This window comes from Ursus maritimus, unplaced genomic scaffold, assembly GCF_017311325.1.
Source record: "Ursus maritimus isolate PB19 unplaced genomic scaffold, ASM1731132v1 scaffold_2, whole genome shotgun sequence".
Lineage (NCBI taxonomy): Eukaryota > Metazoa > Chordata > Mammalia > Carnivora > Ursidae > Ursus > Ursus maritimus.
This window is the reverse complement of record NW_024424452.1, coordinates 28,559,546-28,576,605: the sequence shown is the minus strand read 5'-3', so window position 1 is coordinate 28,576,605 and position 17,060 is coordinate 28,559,546. Positions and strand designations below refer to the sequence as shown.

The following is a 17,060-nucleotide window of genomic DNA, read 5'->3' as shown; positions in this document are numbered from 1 at the left end:
TTCAGCTCAGGGCAGTTTCTTGTTGTTTTTGTTTTGACCATCTCCTCCATTAGATGGGAAGACCTTTGCCTAGAGCCCAGAGTTTGAGAGAAGCCCATATGCACCAAGAAATGGTAATTGCTCAGACACTCTGTGCCTAGTCAAAGGGGTAATTAGGGTTGGAGTCCCAGAGGGGCAAAGGAGAGCAGAAGGTCAGCATTCTGGAGAACACCTTCAAACAGGTCTCTGGAAATATGTTGGAGGAGGATCTAGGATGTTCTAAACGTTGGAAAGGTGTGATCAGGACTCTGTGACCATCTTTCCTGGTGTCAGTCAGCCATGGTGTGCACACGTGCACACACACCAAAAGGCACACACCCCTTCCAGCACACCTGCATGCTCAACGCTACCCACACACGCACACTGTCAACATACATTTCCCACACATCCCCACACAATTTGAATACATACAAACACACATTCCCCACATTCAGTGAAATATATCTACCACACACTCACAGAAGCAAGAGCAGATGCAAAGCCTTATGCTCACATACCCTTACACACCCCTGCAAACACACACCTACCACACACACCATGCACAGTTTCTACAACACACCCATACAACTCATGCTTTTAGTCATAAAAATACGCTACACACCTGTATCAAAACCTTCCCACTTACAAAATATACAAACCTCATATTCACCTACTCACCCCAGTTACATAAACACTCATTCCTCTACCACCCCACCACAGCAAACCACAGCCCATATTCTATATTTATACCTATCTCTATGTCTATATGTATACCTACAGTCATATCTCTATCTATATTTAGCCACACACACATACCCCGTACACACATGCACACCCTCATTCAGTCACGTGTATGCACACACACATTTGCCATGGCTATACCATGCATATATACCCTACATATTTCCTAGAGATCGTAATTCAACAGTGAAAACATTGCCTAGGGCCAAACGCAATCCTTGCCTAGGATCACTAAAAAAATATTATTTAAAGTTTAAAATTTTTATGGGGGAATAAAATTCTATTTGCCTATTTTTAGCTCCCCTGAGGTTAAATATGGCCTTATTCCATGCTCAAGCAGCTTCCGGGATTATGTAACTCCAACAGCTCTGACTTCTGACGTCAGTGCCTGCTCTACCCTGGTGATGGGAGTGTAAGGCCCTTTCATCCACTACCAGCAGCAGCAGCAGCAGGTGTTCTAGGCAAAGAGATATTTACTGCTCTGGTTAAGGGATGGAATATTGGGGGGAAAATGATGCCCTCACCCCATTCGATGAGCTTGCCGAACATAGTACAGCCCCGACCAAAACATGAAAAATGGTCTCTTCTTGCCACATACCCCTTCCCAAGTTCTCTTGATGTGAGACGAATGTCTGGGAGAAAGAGCGGGAACTCCAGCTGATCAGGCTCATGCTCCAGGCATGAGTGTTGAAGGGCACTGGGAATAGAAATGAGGGGGCCCATGAGGAAAGACTGGTTCAATACCTTGGGCTTTGCTGCTTATGCTCACTGGGCACAGCATCACAGAGGGTTTCCAGAGTCCACCTACTGGCAGGGGTGGAGTGGCCACAGTAGCACCAGGTGGACGACAGTGTTGTGTGGTGGCTAAGCACATGGTGCCTGGAGTCAGGTTACCTTGGGCCACTTTCCAGTTCCTTCATCTATTAGCTCCTTGGCGCTGGGTATTTGACTTCTTTAAGCCTCATATTCCCCAACTCTAAAATGGGGATTGTTGGGATGTCCAAAAGACAGAATTGTGAAAAAAGTGTAGCACAGTGCCCAGCATTAGAAAATACTCAATAGTCTTCCTCAACATCACTTTTTTTAAAAACCAAGCCGATTTTTCCGCTGTCAACTCTGGCCAAGATTGAATTCTAAAGAAGTTTTTCCTTTGAAGGTAGTGCTTTACTCTCCCCCCATATTGACCCTTCAGTAGTTCCTCAGATATGCTGCATTTAATTTGCTCATAGCTCGGTGTCTTTGTTCATGCTGACTCCTTTCCATGCAGTACCATCCTCTTCCTTGTCTGTTTGGCAAACTTTCACTCACCCTTTAAGTGTGGACTCATCCTGGTTAGCTTTCCCAGATACCCCAAGGCAGATTCTTCCACTCTGTCTCTGACACTTGTACATGGTGACCCTTGCCCCCCATTTTTCACCTTTGTGACAGACTTGGCCCTCTTTGGCAGCAGCAAGAGACAGGGAGAGTAGCTAAGAAGGGGGACTCACAATAATCTCCAGGCTACCTCAGTCTCTAAGACTACTCCAAGCTTTGCTGCTCAACACGTGTTCTAGGGAGTCATCACCATCACCTGGGAGCTGGTTAGAGATGCAGCTTTTCAACCCTACCCCAGACCTGCTGAATTGGAATATAAACTTTAATAATGAGGTGATTCATTAGCATGATGACATTTGAGAAGCACTGTCTGGGACTCCCCCCCCCCCCCATGCAATGATGGTGACAAGCAGGACAGGTGAAGTAATGTGCATCTGTGAGTACTTGGTTGATTTTGTCTGGTTTCAGCCATAACCATGGAGGAAAGTGCAGGTAGATATCATATATGTGAGACGCAATCAAGAATATGATCTTGGTCTGTCCCTTTTATTGAATCCCCAGATCTTTCTCCATATTATCTTCATCTTTGCCCTCATCTTAAACCTTTCCCAAACTCTATCCCAGTATTTCCAAGGTGGAACCAGCAGACTATGAGTTACTCTGCCCCTAATTATTGCACATTTACCTGCACATAGATTTTTTAATATTATAATTAACATGAGAAAGAAGCTCCAAAAATGGAACAACTAAGAATGGTACTCGGTCTTCTCTGATTTTCAGTAGACTGTAGCCTCCCTTCATTTGACTGAACAACAGAAAGTTCAGCTTCCTCTTATGGTCACAAGAATATAAAGAATCTGTAACTATATCCTCTTTATCCTATCCACCAAGACATGCTCCCTCAACTCTCTTCAATTAGTCTCTCTCTGCTCTTGTTCTAGAAAGACTATTTCCAAATTTTCATGACTGCATAATTAAACCTTTACAAATTCTTGAACTAAATATATTTATATGCTTATCAATTAGCCAAATGCGCTTCTCTCATTCAGAAAAAAAAATAGATTTCCCTGCTGAATGTTCCATACACCAACACACATGCTTCCTTTATCTTTAGACTCGATTCTCTTTGAGAACAGGACCATGGGTGTACTGACACCTAGTAGGTATACTTAGGAAGTTTGTCTTAGATGAGTGACTATGTAGGACCCTTGGGCCCAGGGAGTCTGACTTTTTCATCTCCATATCCCTAAGGTTTCCAGCACAGAGTAGGTGTTAAAATTAATTTTGAATGAATGAGTGGACATCAGGAGCTGTCAGTTCTGCAGGCTTTGCCTGTAGGGATCAGAATGGCTCCCTAGATTAAATTATGTGAGAAAAAGATCAGGGAAGAAAACAAAGCAGAAACCTTATTTCATGCATATTATCATACTGCTCTTTTCATTCAGTGTAAATAAATAAAAGGGGCTAGTTCCAACAATGGAACTGTGAAAATACCCAGAGATGCATATAATAAGTCTACCACTACCACTCCCTAGAAATAAATTCATCTGGCCAAGCTATTTATTTCAGACTCACTTTTTTTTTTTTTTTTCAGAACAAGTCTGCTGTCCTCCGTGTAAGTCAGGAGAGTGTGTCTGTGTGTCGGCTGTATCTTTAGGTTCTGTGAGTGTCTCTGCTTGTCTCCATGTCTCTCTTCGTGCCTGAATCTCTCAGGGCTTGTGGGTTGCAAGCAACAGAAACCAATTCTGGATGACTTAAACAAGTAAATGATCAATTAGAAGAAATATGGGATAGCTCATGGCTTTGGGAGAAATGCTTGAGAACCTCACTTTAGAAAGGAAAGAGACCAGGGAAGTTTCAGAGAACTGGAATTAAGGGGTCTTTTTAGCATGCTCTGTCATTGAGATGGCTGAGTCTCTACCATTTTCCATTAGCGGGTCACTCAACTCAAGATTTAAATGCCAGCAACAGGGTGTGTGATTGGTCTATCTTGGGTCACGTGTTCAGTCCGTGGCCAGGCAAGGACAGAACACCCAGTTTGCCGGATTGATCAAGATTGCATCAGAAGAATAGATAATGTTGTAGGTCCCAAAGATGTCCACATTCTAATCCCAGAAACCATGAATAGGTTATAGTACGTGGCAAGGGGGGAATTAAGATTGCAAATGGAATTAAAGTTGCTAGTCAGTGGACTTTAAGATAAGGAGATTGTAATGGGTTATCCAAGTAAGCCATCGTAATCTGAAGGGTCCTTTAAATGTGGACAAGGTAGGCAGACAAGTGTCAGAGTGATGTATTATAGGAAAAACTCAACCAGCCAGTGTTGATGTTCAAGATGGAAGAGGGCCATGAGCCAAAGAATGAAGGCAGTTTCTAGAGGCTGTAAAAGGTAAGAAAATGATTCTCCCCTAGAGAAGAATGCAGCTCTGTTGACACCTTGATGTTAGCCCCGTGAGACCCACTTGGATTTCTGATCTCAACATACATAAAATAATAGATTTGTGTTGTTTTAAGCCACACATTTGTGTGGGAGTTTGCCATAATAGCAATAAGATATAGATACAGATTATCAATCAGAAAAAAATAAAAACCCCATATCTAAAACAGGGTTAGCCTATAAATGTTTGTTTCCATATTGGGCTTTTAATGAAAAGCTGGGTGTTTGCAGTCCCCTCGTGGGTAGTTCTGTTCCAAGATCGAGCAGAGGAGGTGCTTGATGCATGTCAGCTTCCTAACTTGATAGACAGTGGAACTTTCTTGCTCTTAGCTCTTCCTGTTGTGGTGTTTAGTAGATTGTAGAGGTCTTCTGTGCCCATTGTTCCAGAACCCGATGGTGGAACTCCAACGTGTGATTTCCCACAAAGAAAGGGATCCTCAGTCCCTGCTTCCCACAAGGCCTTTACATAAGGCAAAAGCTTTCCCTGTAGTACCAATTCAACCCAGTACACACTCCAGCAAGCAGAGAGATGTGGCCCTCTGGAGGGGTCCAAACCTGACGTCCCAGGATGTTTGCCAGTCTTCTCTAGAGCATGAGAAAATATTGTACTTGATGATCGTTCATTTTGATTACAGTTCTGCTCCAGGGAGTATGGTACTTTTTTTCTGCAATGTTTGGGAACGAAGCATCTCTGGGTATTGGTCTATGCCCATCAGAAATCAGTGTTGTGATATAATTACATTTTTACATTTGCAAAGCAGATGGATCATCAACGAGCAGGTGGCTGAAGCTCCTGTTTCAAAGAGAGGCAACAGATATGAGGGCTGGGCTGGGGGTGGGGGATTGAAATCTCTCCTCTGTTCCCAGATAAGATCCATCTAGTTTGTGCCTATGATGCTTTTGTAAGGAGGTTAGCGGGGAGACACACACAGAGGCTCAGGGAAGGAAATTCTTATTTATTAAGCACCTACTATGTGTTGGGTCCTTTCCATACCTATCTCCTGTAGCCTTTACAACAGACCTAAGAAGTAGGTTTCAATTATCCCCATTTTATAAGTGAGAAGACTGAGGCTCCAGGAGGTTAAGGTAGGGCCTGTAGATACCCAGCTGGTGTGGTAGCCGTTAGCACTGGCTGTCTGTCGAATAGTTGCACTTCTGCTCCTGAGCATGTGAGAATTTCCCTGGTCTCTGACCTCGAAGCGTGATTTCTCTGCTCTGACCTTTGAATGCGGGCACGTGACTTGTTTAGGACGGTGACCTGTGAGTGGAAATGAAGTCTATCTCTTCTGGGTAGGAAGCCACGACACTTAGGAGCCACTGCATTCGTTGCCACGTACTCCCCCCACCCCCCACCGTGGTGATAGGCAGTGTTCCAGACAGTGGCTGCTCCGTCAGCTGGGTCTTGGCAGCGAGGCTACCGTGGAGCAGAGCTCCCAGCCAGTGCGTGAGAGACGTGAATCATGAGTGAGAAACAGATCTTTGTTTTAAGCCGCTGAGATTTTTGAGGCTGTTTAGTACCTACCCCTGTGTGATACAGCTGCTAAGGAGAATATCTGGAATTTGACCACGTCTTCGTCTGGCTTTCCTTCTGCACGGCACCAAAGCAGACTTGGTTTCTTACTCATGTTCTGTGTAGAGTTATGCCTTTGTGGGCTTTTTTTGGGGTGGAGGGGGTTGCCCATGATTCTTGATTCAGTGGGGTCTATGAAGGCAGAGAAGAAGTTTACACAGATCTCATATTGTTTTGTAAGGATTGTTTCTGCCTCCCCAAGAGAGTGAGGGGCGGGGACTCTGTCCCTCTCTCTATATCCCTTGTGGTGCTCAGAACATAGTTGTTGATGGACTACTTCTGGCAGCAGTTACCAGAACAGATCAAAATGGTTAAAAAGACAATGAAATAATGGAACAGGATGCAGTGGGTGGAATGGATTGAGAAAATGGAAGAGCTTGAGGTGCCATGGAAGTAGATGAGGGAAGATGGATCTAACTGGAACCCAATGGAGCGAGTTGCAGTTGGAGTGGGGTAGAATGGCAGAGCACGGACTAGCTTGTAGTGAAGTGGATGGGATAACTTGGAGGGACACATTTGGATAGGATGGAATGGAATGAATTGGGTAGAACAGAATTATTTATTGCATTAAAGACACAGATTGGACTGGAAAGCATTCTTTTCTTCTAGTCTACTATTCTTACCCACCACCCCCCACCTTCTTCCCTGCCCCAGGGACTATTTTTGCTACTGTGAGTAGTCAACATGCTGTTGAGAAAATGCTATTGTTCAAAAGACATCCCCTTTCTGAGGGAAATAATTTTGATCTCCTCATTAGCTCTACCAGGCTGCTCCAGGGACGGCCTCTGGCCTTTAATGGTATGGATGTGTGTGTGTGTGTGTGTGTGTGTGTGTGTGTGTGTGTGTGTACACGTATATCCACAGTATACGTATACTGTGGGTATACCCACAGTATAGCCTTCGAACTGGCTAGCAATGCCTAGGCCTGGGGGCAATATTGCTGGGTCAGGGGGCATTTGGCCAGTTCTCTTCTGGGGAAGTGTGTCTTACTATAGACCATCAGCTTCAGCTTCTCTGCCTCTTCCCCACGTCTGCTCTCCCCCTGCCCCTGCTCTGTGTTCCCTGTATAGTAACAGGAGACTTGCTCTGCTTTTTCCTTCCCTCTCCCAGAACGAGGGAATGTGCTTGGAAACAGTTGCCGAGGGAGCAATCTTGTTTTTGAAAAAGAAACTGTAAAAAAATGTGTTTGCGGGGATGCCAAAGTGGAGTGAGCCTTATTTAAGTGAGTGGGGTGGTGGGAATGTGTTTACACAGCAAGAAAACGCAGGCTGGGTGTCTGCTATTTCTTAAGTGGATGGTATTTTGAAAGGACTTTATGATCTATCTTTTAATTCATTGTTACTGCTTCCAGCCCAGGAAAGTGTGCCTTCCTGGTGTTATTCATGTAGCTTGGGTTAAGCAGCAGAAAATTGACAGCCAGTCTGAGCCCGTGCTTACCTAACAGAAATGTGTGTATGCACAGCTCAGACAGAGCCATGCACACGTGCGCAACTGGGTGCACCCGTAGCTGCTGTGAGCATGAAGTGGGGTTAATATTTGCAACAGGCTTAGGACGGAGCCTGGCACACACTAAGTGCAAATTAGTGTTAGCCCATTATTAACTGTGTGCATGTATGTGTATGCACCCAGTGCTGCACACACTCCCGACGGGTCCTGTGGTGTACACATAGAAAATGATGTCCTTGCACAGCTGTGCACATCAAAAGCTGGACACACCTGTGGGATTATATGCACAGAACTCCGTGCACACCTCTACCTGTGCACGTGTACAACCAGATGTGTTCTCATCTGTGCACTTGACTCCGCTTTTTGTGCCCCATCCACACGTGAAAGCACAAAGGAACTGAACACTGATGGACTGGCTTTTTTCTTTTTTTTTATATACAGTAGATATATAGAAGCACTTTGCAAATTTCCTTTGGAAGCCTGGCTGAGGGCTTTTCAAGCATGCTTCGGAGGATCCCCATTTAGAAACTTGTTTCTACATTCCATTCTCTCTCAGTTCCAGATGGCAAGGTTCCATCTCCTTGCTACCATCTGAATCCTCATCTTATGTCTCTCTCCCTCCCTGCCCTCCTCCTCCTCCTCCTCTCCTCCTCCCCTCCTCCCCTCCCTCTCTCCCTTGCCCCTTCCTTCCTTCCTTCCTTCCTTCCTTCCTTCCTTCCTTCCTTCCTTCCTTCCTCTCTTTACTAACATGCTTTATGTGCTTATTATTGGCTAAACTTGCTGGGTACTGGGTTACAAGACAGGCCTGCATTTCCTTTCTTGGAGCTTCTAATCCATCTTGGCATCAAGTAAATTGTTTGCTAATATGTGTGAAGCAACTTACAGTCACAGAGCTCTACGGTATACATTATAATACTTGATTAGCACAGTACTGAAGCTCTCCCAATTCGGGAGCTAGAGTACCTGGGTTCACAGCCTAGCTGTACCAAGGACTTGCTGTATGCCGACAGTTACTTAACCTTTCTGTGCCCCACTTTCTCATCAGTTAAACAGAGATTACAGCAGTAGTACCCATTTCATAAGGTTTTGGTGAGGACTGAAAGAACTTATGTATGATTGTGGCACACATTAAGTGCTAGAGGTTGTTTCTCAAATTGCTATAGTCTATTTCTCTCTGACAGACCTGTGTGGCTAGTGGTGTCATCTTCATTTTGCGTGCATGAAAACAGGATCAGAGCAGTTCAGTGTTACCCTTAGATGACTGTCACTGCCTCTCAGCTGTCTTCCCTGCTTACTCTCCATCCCCATAAAGGGGGAGGGCCCTCCCTCGTCCCCCAGATTCATTCATTCCTTCTCCCAGTTTCCAGAAACTGGCAGTGATCACAGATTTGGATTTTGTTCTAAGATGAGACTTTTAGAAATCACTGCTCAAGGTTCAGTGAGCCCCCAGCCCTCTGTTTGTCTGGTCTCAGTGTGCTGCTGCTTCTACTTATCTCTGGGGTTTCATTCCCTCTAACGTGGGCTCCTCAGCTAGTCTGAAACAAGATCTCTATGTCAGGAAGTCATGGTGTTGGGGTCAACTTTGGTACACTAGAAAGAACCAGGGGCTTGCAGCCCAAACCTTTGGGTTCTGGTCACTTCTGGGCTGCGCGGTTACCTCTCCTCTCTGTGCCTCATTTGTAAAATGGGATTCAAGTCTTTCCAGCGTTTCCCCTCAGAACAGTGTAGAAATAGTGGGGGAAGCATGGGCTCTGCCTTCAGACTGACCAGCATCCAAATCCCAGCTTTGTTTCTCCCTGACTGTGACTTGCTAGTCCTCTCCAAGGCTGAATCAGCCCGAGTTTTCAGTTGCAAGCAAAAAGATCCCACTCTGAATGATTCCAGCAGAAAATGGATTTATTGAAAGGATATTAGGTTGCTCACAGAATTATCCACTCTGTCTGGGAAACTAGCTTGGAAAATGAGCAGAGGCAAAAGGAGACATGGCAGCCAGAAGCACCATGCCACGGAAGCTGGTCTGTGAGGACCCTCCTGTTGCCACCATAAGACACTGGATGTTGTCACAGAGTTTCTGCTCTTGGGATGGCTTCTTCACCATCCCTGTTTCTTGTGCCAAGAGCTCCTAATTCAAAGTCTATGACTCATGCGTCTCATTGGCCAAGCCTAAGTCACGTGCTCTTGTGCGAGTGACGGGGGAGGCTGGAAAGCAAGTATCTGGTCTTTCCAGCTTCTGGGAGGTAGACTCCATCTCTTCCCAAGACTCGTCAGATTGGGAGCTCCCCAAACATAGGAAGAGGGGATGAAAATGTTTAAAACAATAGAACAAGAACTCAGCCAAACACTGTCAATTACACTATTGATTCCTCCTCTGTAAAATTGGGAAAACAAGACCCATCTCTAAGAATTCTTGTGAAGGTTAGATGAGTGAACCCTTGTGAAGTGCTTCGGCATCATACCCAGCATATTATAGGCACTCAACAAAAACACCTGTTTTTTGTCTCTTTTTCTAGAACCTGCTTCAGGGCCTGAGTTTCAGGGGTGGTTCCCAGAGGCCTGTCCCTTCCTCGCTGTGTAAGTGGTGGAGGCTGCCTTGGTCTTTGATGCTGAGTTGTTTCCAGACCCCCAGTGGTTTGTGGAGCTTCCTGAGAGGAGAGCCCAGTACTGTCCAGTTCTGAGAAGGAGCTCAGAATTGGCAATGGTCATGATTCTTTGCCTAGAACAAGTAAAATCTCACTCAGGATATTGAAAGAATGGATATGAGTGGCTCTTGGTTCATGAATCAGAGCATCCTTGGAGCGTATGCTTTTCTCTTGATGAACATTTGCTACATTCCTATGCTAGCAAAGCTTTCCCTGTGTCAGTTAGCTAGAGGTAGCCTCCTTTAGAGGAGAATAGAGGCTCACAGAGATGTCCAAATCATTTGCCCTTCCTCCAAGACCCAGACTCGGGTCTGTCCCTGGGTGAAGCACTCTATGACCGTTCATCCCTAGAATTCTCTCTCCTCCATGAATGTTCCTGTAGTTCCTATTATTCTTTCTTTCTCACTCTTTTTGTTGTTGTTGTTGAAGATTTTATTTATTTACTTGAGAGAGAGGAAGCGAGAGAGAGAGAGCACGAGTGGGGTGGGAGGAGGGGCAAAGGGAGAGGGAGAAGCAGGCTACCCACTGAGCAGGGAGTCTGATGTGCCTACTATGTACCAGCACTGGAGATCAACTGAATATTAAGACAAGCATACTGTCTACGCTCAGAGAATGTTCATTCTAGTGGAGGAGAGAGAAAATAAACAAAATAATTTCGTATTGTGGCGTGTGAGGGCTAGGTAAATTCTCAAACAGTGACATCAGGGAAGTTTAGGAAACTTTACGTGTGGACGTCAGTGGGGTCCCTTCTAAGGGGAGAGAGTTCCAGGTAAAGAGCACTGTGGGTGCACGGGCCCAGGTGGATGTGAGCTGACATGTCTGGACATAGGTAGAGGGTGACTATGGCTAGAGCACGTGAAGGGAGGGGAGGATGGCATACAAGGTTCAGTTAATAGTCCTTGGTATTTTGGCTGGTTAAATCGGATTTTCTGCAATCAAGCCAGTGTCTTCTACTTCTAAATGTCAACTTATTACGGTGCCGAGAGTGTACCGTTCCCTGAAGAGGTACTGAAGTGGACACTTGTTGATTGACATCAGTCCCTCCTCCCCATTGTATATTATGTTGCATAGGTGGTCCTGGTCCCTTAAATGTTATTTCCTGCAAAACCCTGAAGCCAAAAGGAGAAGACTGTTGGGTCCTCCATGGCTCAAGAGGGGTGCATCTAATGTAACTTGGGTCATGTTTTGCCCATGTCGTCAAATCAGGAGGCCCAACCCCAAGCATTGGAGATGAGGAACAAAGTCTGATGAGAGGATTCTAGTATGTGCTCTTCAGGGATGATTTTTATACCTCCTTGGGCTCAGTTTAAAGATACGGCTCTCTGAACCTAATACTTAACAAACTCCTCCTACATATGCACATTGATCTACCAGAATACTTCTGTTAGGAACATTTGGACAGGAGGGAAATGATGATGTCTCCCCTGAAGCCTCCTAATTCTGCCGCCTCTGGCTGAGACAGGGTAGGCAAGAAGTCAACACTCTCCTTTGCAGACTGGATGGCTTCAAGGGAACAAGTGGGTTCAAATGACCCTGGTTTCTTTCCCTAGTCCCATTTCCCATGGCAAGAGAAGCTGTTGGTTGGCATTTGAGCCAAAGCTTTACAAATAATTTGCTGAAAAAGGCAAACCCTGGTTAGAGCCCAAAACATATGTATTTCAAAGGAGCCATAGAAATTCACAGGCTTTTCTGTCCTGGATGACTCCAGGGAGTTGTGAACAGAGAAAATTATAGGCTGTGGGGAGGTCCAGGCTGTCTAGGGCTTTCTGAGATGTCCCTGGAAAAGTAGACCATCCAACAATGGTCACAAGTCAAGGGAGGAGGGACTGTGCTATGTTGATTGTTGATCTTGTGACACCACTGAGGATGTCTCCCCTAACCACTCAGGCCTTTACGTCATCAGACTCAGCTGCCCACATGGGTAGCTCCACATGGACCTGGGCCCTAACACCCTCTCAATGCTATTTTTTACTTCTAAACAATTTCTCTCCCCCTTACTCAAATATAATTTTTTTAACATAAGTGTTAGATATATGTATATCTAATGATATAATGATTCAACAATTCTATATAGAAATCAGTGCTCATCATGATCAGTGTACTCTCAACTCTTTTAACCTGTCTCAAGACATTTTTCTGACCAGCTTTGGAAGCAGTTAATCCTTTTCACTTTGGCCTTCACTTTTGGCACTTTGCCCATCTCAACTTTGTCCCTCTGTAGTTAAGATGCCACATCCATATGGACTCGAAGGTATTTTTCTGTCCAGCCATCTTGAGTAGAGCTCCTGTGTTGACGCAGATCTAAGACCAGGACCCAGGCAGTGATAAGCTTTTCTTGTCTTTGTGTATTCCAGCCTCTTTTACAGGCAGTGGGTTTTTTGGGTGCCAACCACATACATGACAAAGTTACGGGTGGACTGGGGTTCGAGAGTTTGGAGTCTGCCTTATAAGCTAAACCCATTTCTGATTATTTTTCCCTACCAGTGCAAGAAATGGGTGGGGGGGGGGTACTAAAGCTTTTTTTCCTTGGAGACTTTACACTGGAGAAGAGGAAAATGTGATGGCAGAGGTTGATTTCAGATGTGGCTGCCAGTAGATGAATTGGCCCATATGGCTCCAAACATTCTCAAGTAGTTAATATAAGGTTTGGTAAAAGCAACCAAGAGGGTGGGTGTTTGGAAGGGGTGGGAGAGAGCTTTTTCGTGGAGACAAGGACTATGCATATCAGTCTTGGGTTCTTTGGGGACCCAGAATAAGGAGAATAAGTATGAATTTTTAAGATTTATGAGTGAGTGTAGAATGGTATAATTCTTTCTTGGTAAACAGGGAAAGTAGGTATTTGTTCAGCTATAGGAATCATTAAGAAACAAGTAAGTTTTGCAGGTTCCTCTAGGGCTGTCAAGGAGAAACAGAGATGAAAGGGTGTTCTTTTATACCTTACATTAGCAACCATCGGAGTGCTGGGGTGTAGCCCCCAGTTTTAGTACATGGAACTGATTGCTGCAATGATAAACCAAACTCCATCAAAACAAATTCAAGACTTGTCCAAATGCTTTTCTGTGATAGAATCCGAGTATGGCAAATGGACTTGGAAATAAGTAGGCCACTCCTGGGCCTTGACAGTGTTATATACAGGATTTTGTTGTACTGCCATTGGCACGGAAGGTGGCTATTATCGTGTAGACGTGTATGATCATTGTCATAAGAGAAAATGGGAGAGAATGTCAGCAAAGTAGATGTCAGAATATTTGAAAAAGACTTCAATGGCTAGTGCTCTGGAATGGAGAGCAAATTAAGTTAGTCATTTACATGAAAAAATACTGATATGAGAAGAAGAGGAAGTGGTTTTGAATACATACTGTTTTATCACCTCGGAGTAGCTGTCCTATCAAAAGATGGCTCTTCTCAATCTTAATTCTTAATGTGTTATTTAAAAAACATTTTCTAAAGCAGCCCACATCCTTCTCTTAAAGAACCTGTTTTAAAAGAACATGGACAGAACCTGAGCGACCTTGAACAATTCACTTAACCTACCCGCGTCTCTGTTTCATTGTCTGCAAAGAAAGCTCAGAGTGGTAAGAGTGGACATCCTTGTCTTGTTCCTCATCCTAAACTCTGTTTCTGACCATTGAGTGTGGTGTTAGCTGAGGGCCTTCATTATGTTGAAGTATGTTCCCACTAAATGCGCTTTGTTGAGAGTTTTTATCATGAACAGATGTTGAAGTTTGTCAAATGTTTATTGCAGCATTATTTATAATAGCCAAAGTATGGAAGCAACTGAAGTGTCTCTGCATAGATGAATGGATAAAGAAGTAGTGTGTGTGTGACACACACACACACACACAAGGAAATATTACTCAGCCATATAAAAGAGTGAGATTCTGCCATTTGCAACAATATGGTGGACCTCAAGGGTATTACAGTAAGTGAAAGAAGTCACTGAGAGAGAGAGACAAGTACCATATGATTTCACTTATATGTGGAATCTAAAAAACAAATGATCAAACAAACAAAAAGCGAAATAGACTCATAAATACAGAAAACAAACTGATGGTTACCATAAGGGAGGGGGTCGGGATTGGGCAAATGGGTGAAGGGCAATAGGAAGGACAAGTTTCCAGTTATGGAATGAGTAAGTCATGGGCATGGAAGGTACGACATAGGGAATATAGTTAATGATATTATAATAATGTTGTATGGTGACAGATGGGAGCTGCACTTGTGGCGAGCATAGCATAATGTATAGACTTGTCGAATCACTATGTTGTATACCTGAAACTAATGTAATATTGTGTGTCAACTTTACTTCAATAAAAAATGATAATAACAAATAAAAATAAAATGAAAGAAAGCAATAATACTAAACTTGTAGGGTCATAGTAAGAATTAAGCGAGAAAATGTGTTTGGAAGTAACTACGTAGGGGCAATAAATCCCAAATGTCATTTAAGGGAGGAGAAAGGCATGATCTTCACTTGACCTTAGGAAAATTATTTAATATCTCTGAGCCAACTTCATTCTGCTCTTCAAAGTTGCTTTGGTTATTACAAATCTTTTGAATTTCCATATGAATTTTAGAATTAGCTGGTCAGTTCTGCAAAAAAGCCTGCTTGGATTTTGATTTGGATTGCACTGAATCTATATATTAATATAGATAATTGACAACAACATGGAGTCTTCTAAACTATGAGTACAGTTCACCATTCCATTTATTTAGGGCCTTTAAATTTTTTCTCAGTAAGATTTTGTAGTTTTCAGTGTACAGGATTTGCATATCTTTTGTCAGATTTATCTCTTAAGTATTTAATATTTTTATGCAATTGCAAGTGGTATTTTTCTTCAGATTCAATTTCTAATAGTCCGTTACTATTCTGTAGAAATTTTCACATTGATCTCGAATCCTGTAACCTTGCTAAAATCATTTGTTAGTTGTAATGGGATTTTTTGGTAGATCTCAAAGAATTTTTTTACATAGATGATGATGTTACCTAAAAATAAAGACAAATTTAAGTTCCAATACGGATTTTTTTTTCTTTTCTGGCTTTACTGTGCTTACCAGAACCTCCACTGGAATGCTGAATGAAATAGTGTAAATGGGTAGACGTGCCTTGTTGCTCTGTTAGGATAATGCCCGTTATCGGTTTGAAGAATTCTTCTCTATTCCTGGTTTGCTCAACTAGAATTAGTAGGTGTTGAATTTTATAACATGATTTTCCTGCATCCATTGAAATAATCTAATGGCTTCTTTTTTATACTATTATATTATGAATTACATTGATCGATTTTCAAACGGTCAACTAGCCTTAGATTAACGGCGTGATATTTTTATATATTGTTAAATTTGGTTTGCTAAAATTTTCCTGAGACATCTTTCAGTTGTGTTCATGATGGACTTGGTCTGTAGTTTTCTTTTAATGTGTTAGTCTGGTTTGGGTGTCAGGGTAAGGCTGGCCTCATAAAATGAGTTGCAAAATATTTCCTCCTCTTCAGTTTTTTGGAAAATATTTTGTATAATTGATATCGTTTCTTCCTTAAATGTTTCTTAAAATAAGAACTGAAGCTATTCATGATGATTAGATCTTCTAATGTGAGCATTTATGCTATAAAATATCCTCTCAATACTACCTTGGCTGTATCTCATGTATTCGGTTTGTTGTGTTTTCATATCTACTCAGTGCAAATTACATTCTCTTTTCTTTCGATTTTTTATTTGATTCTTAGATTATTTAAAAGTGTATTTTAGTCTCCAAATATTTGGGTATTTTCCAGATAATTTTCAGTTATCACTTCCTATTTTGATTCCATGTGTTTGCAGAATATACTTTGTATATGAATCCTTTTAAAATCATTGAGATTTGTTTCATGGCCCAAGATATGTTCCATCTATGGATTGTCTTCTGTATTTCATTGTTCCTGTTAAGAAATCTGCCACTATTCTTGGTTTTTTTCCTCTGTAAATAATGTGTCCTTTTTTTCCCTCTGTTTTTAAGATTTTCTGTATATCATTGGTTTTCAGCAATTTGATTGCAATAAGCCTTGGTATAGTTTCTCCATGTTTCTTGTGCTTGTGATTTGTTAATTGTCTTGGATTTGTGGGTGTGTAGTTTTTGTAATATTTGTGAAGTATTCGGCCATTGTTATTCAAACTTTTTTTTTTTTTTTTTTTTTTTGCCTCCTCTTCTCCCCTCTCCCTCAGGCACTCAGATTCCACATATATTAGGTCACTGGATGTTTTCCACATGTTGCAGATGCTCTGTTCATATATTTGCTGTCCTTTTAAAAAATCTCAATGTTTCATTTGAATTGATTGTATTACTATGCCTTCCAGTTCATTAACATTTTTTTCTCTGTTGTATAATCTGCCTTTAATCCAATCCACTATATTTATTTTTTCTTACATACTGTAGTTTTTATCCTTAAAAGTTTTATTTGGGTCTCTTATATACCTTCCATGTTTATACTTCTTGATTTCTTCCTCTAACTTCTTGAACATATTGAATTCAGTTATAATCAGTGGCTTATGTTGTTGTTTACTAGTTCTACCATTTTTCGTGTTTCAATTGATTGATTTTTGTCCTCATGATAAGTTATTTTTTTCCTGCCTTTCTGCATGCCTGATAATTTTTTAAAAATTGAATGGCATGATCCCAGGGTCCTGGGATTGAGCCCCCATGTCAGGCTGCCTGCTCTGCCTGCTTCTCCCTCTCCCTCTGTCCCTGCTCCTGTTCTCTCGCTCGCTCGCTCACTCTCTCTCTCAAATAAATAAAATCTTTAAAAAAATAAAAAATGGCAGACACTAAATTTACCTTGTAAGGGGATTATTTTTTGTTTCCCCTGAATATTCCTGAGATTTTTCTCTAAGATGCAGATACGTTACTTAAAACAGCTTTATTCTT

At 42.5% G+C, this 17,060-nt stretch overlaps 1 protein-coding gene across 1 annotated transcript in view; it reads left to right on the top strand.

Moving 5' to 3' along the window:
- Positions 1-17,060, top strand: part of SHISA9 (shisa family member 9) — a 266,670-nt gene that overhangs the window by 193,339 nt on the left and 56,271 nt on the right. The window lies entirely within an intron of this gene.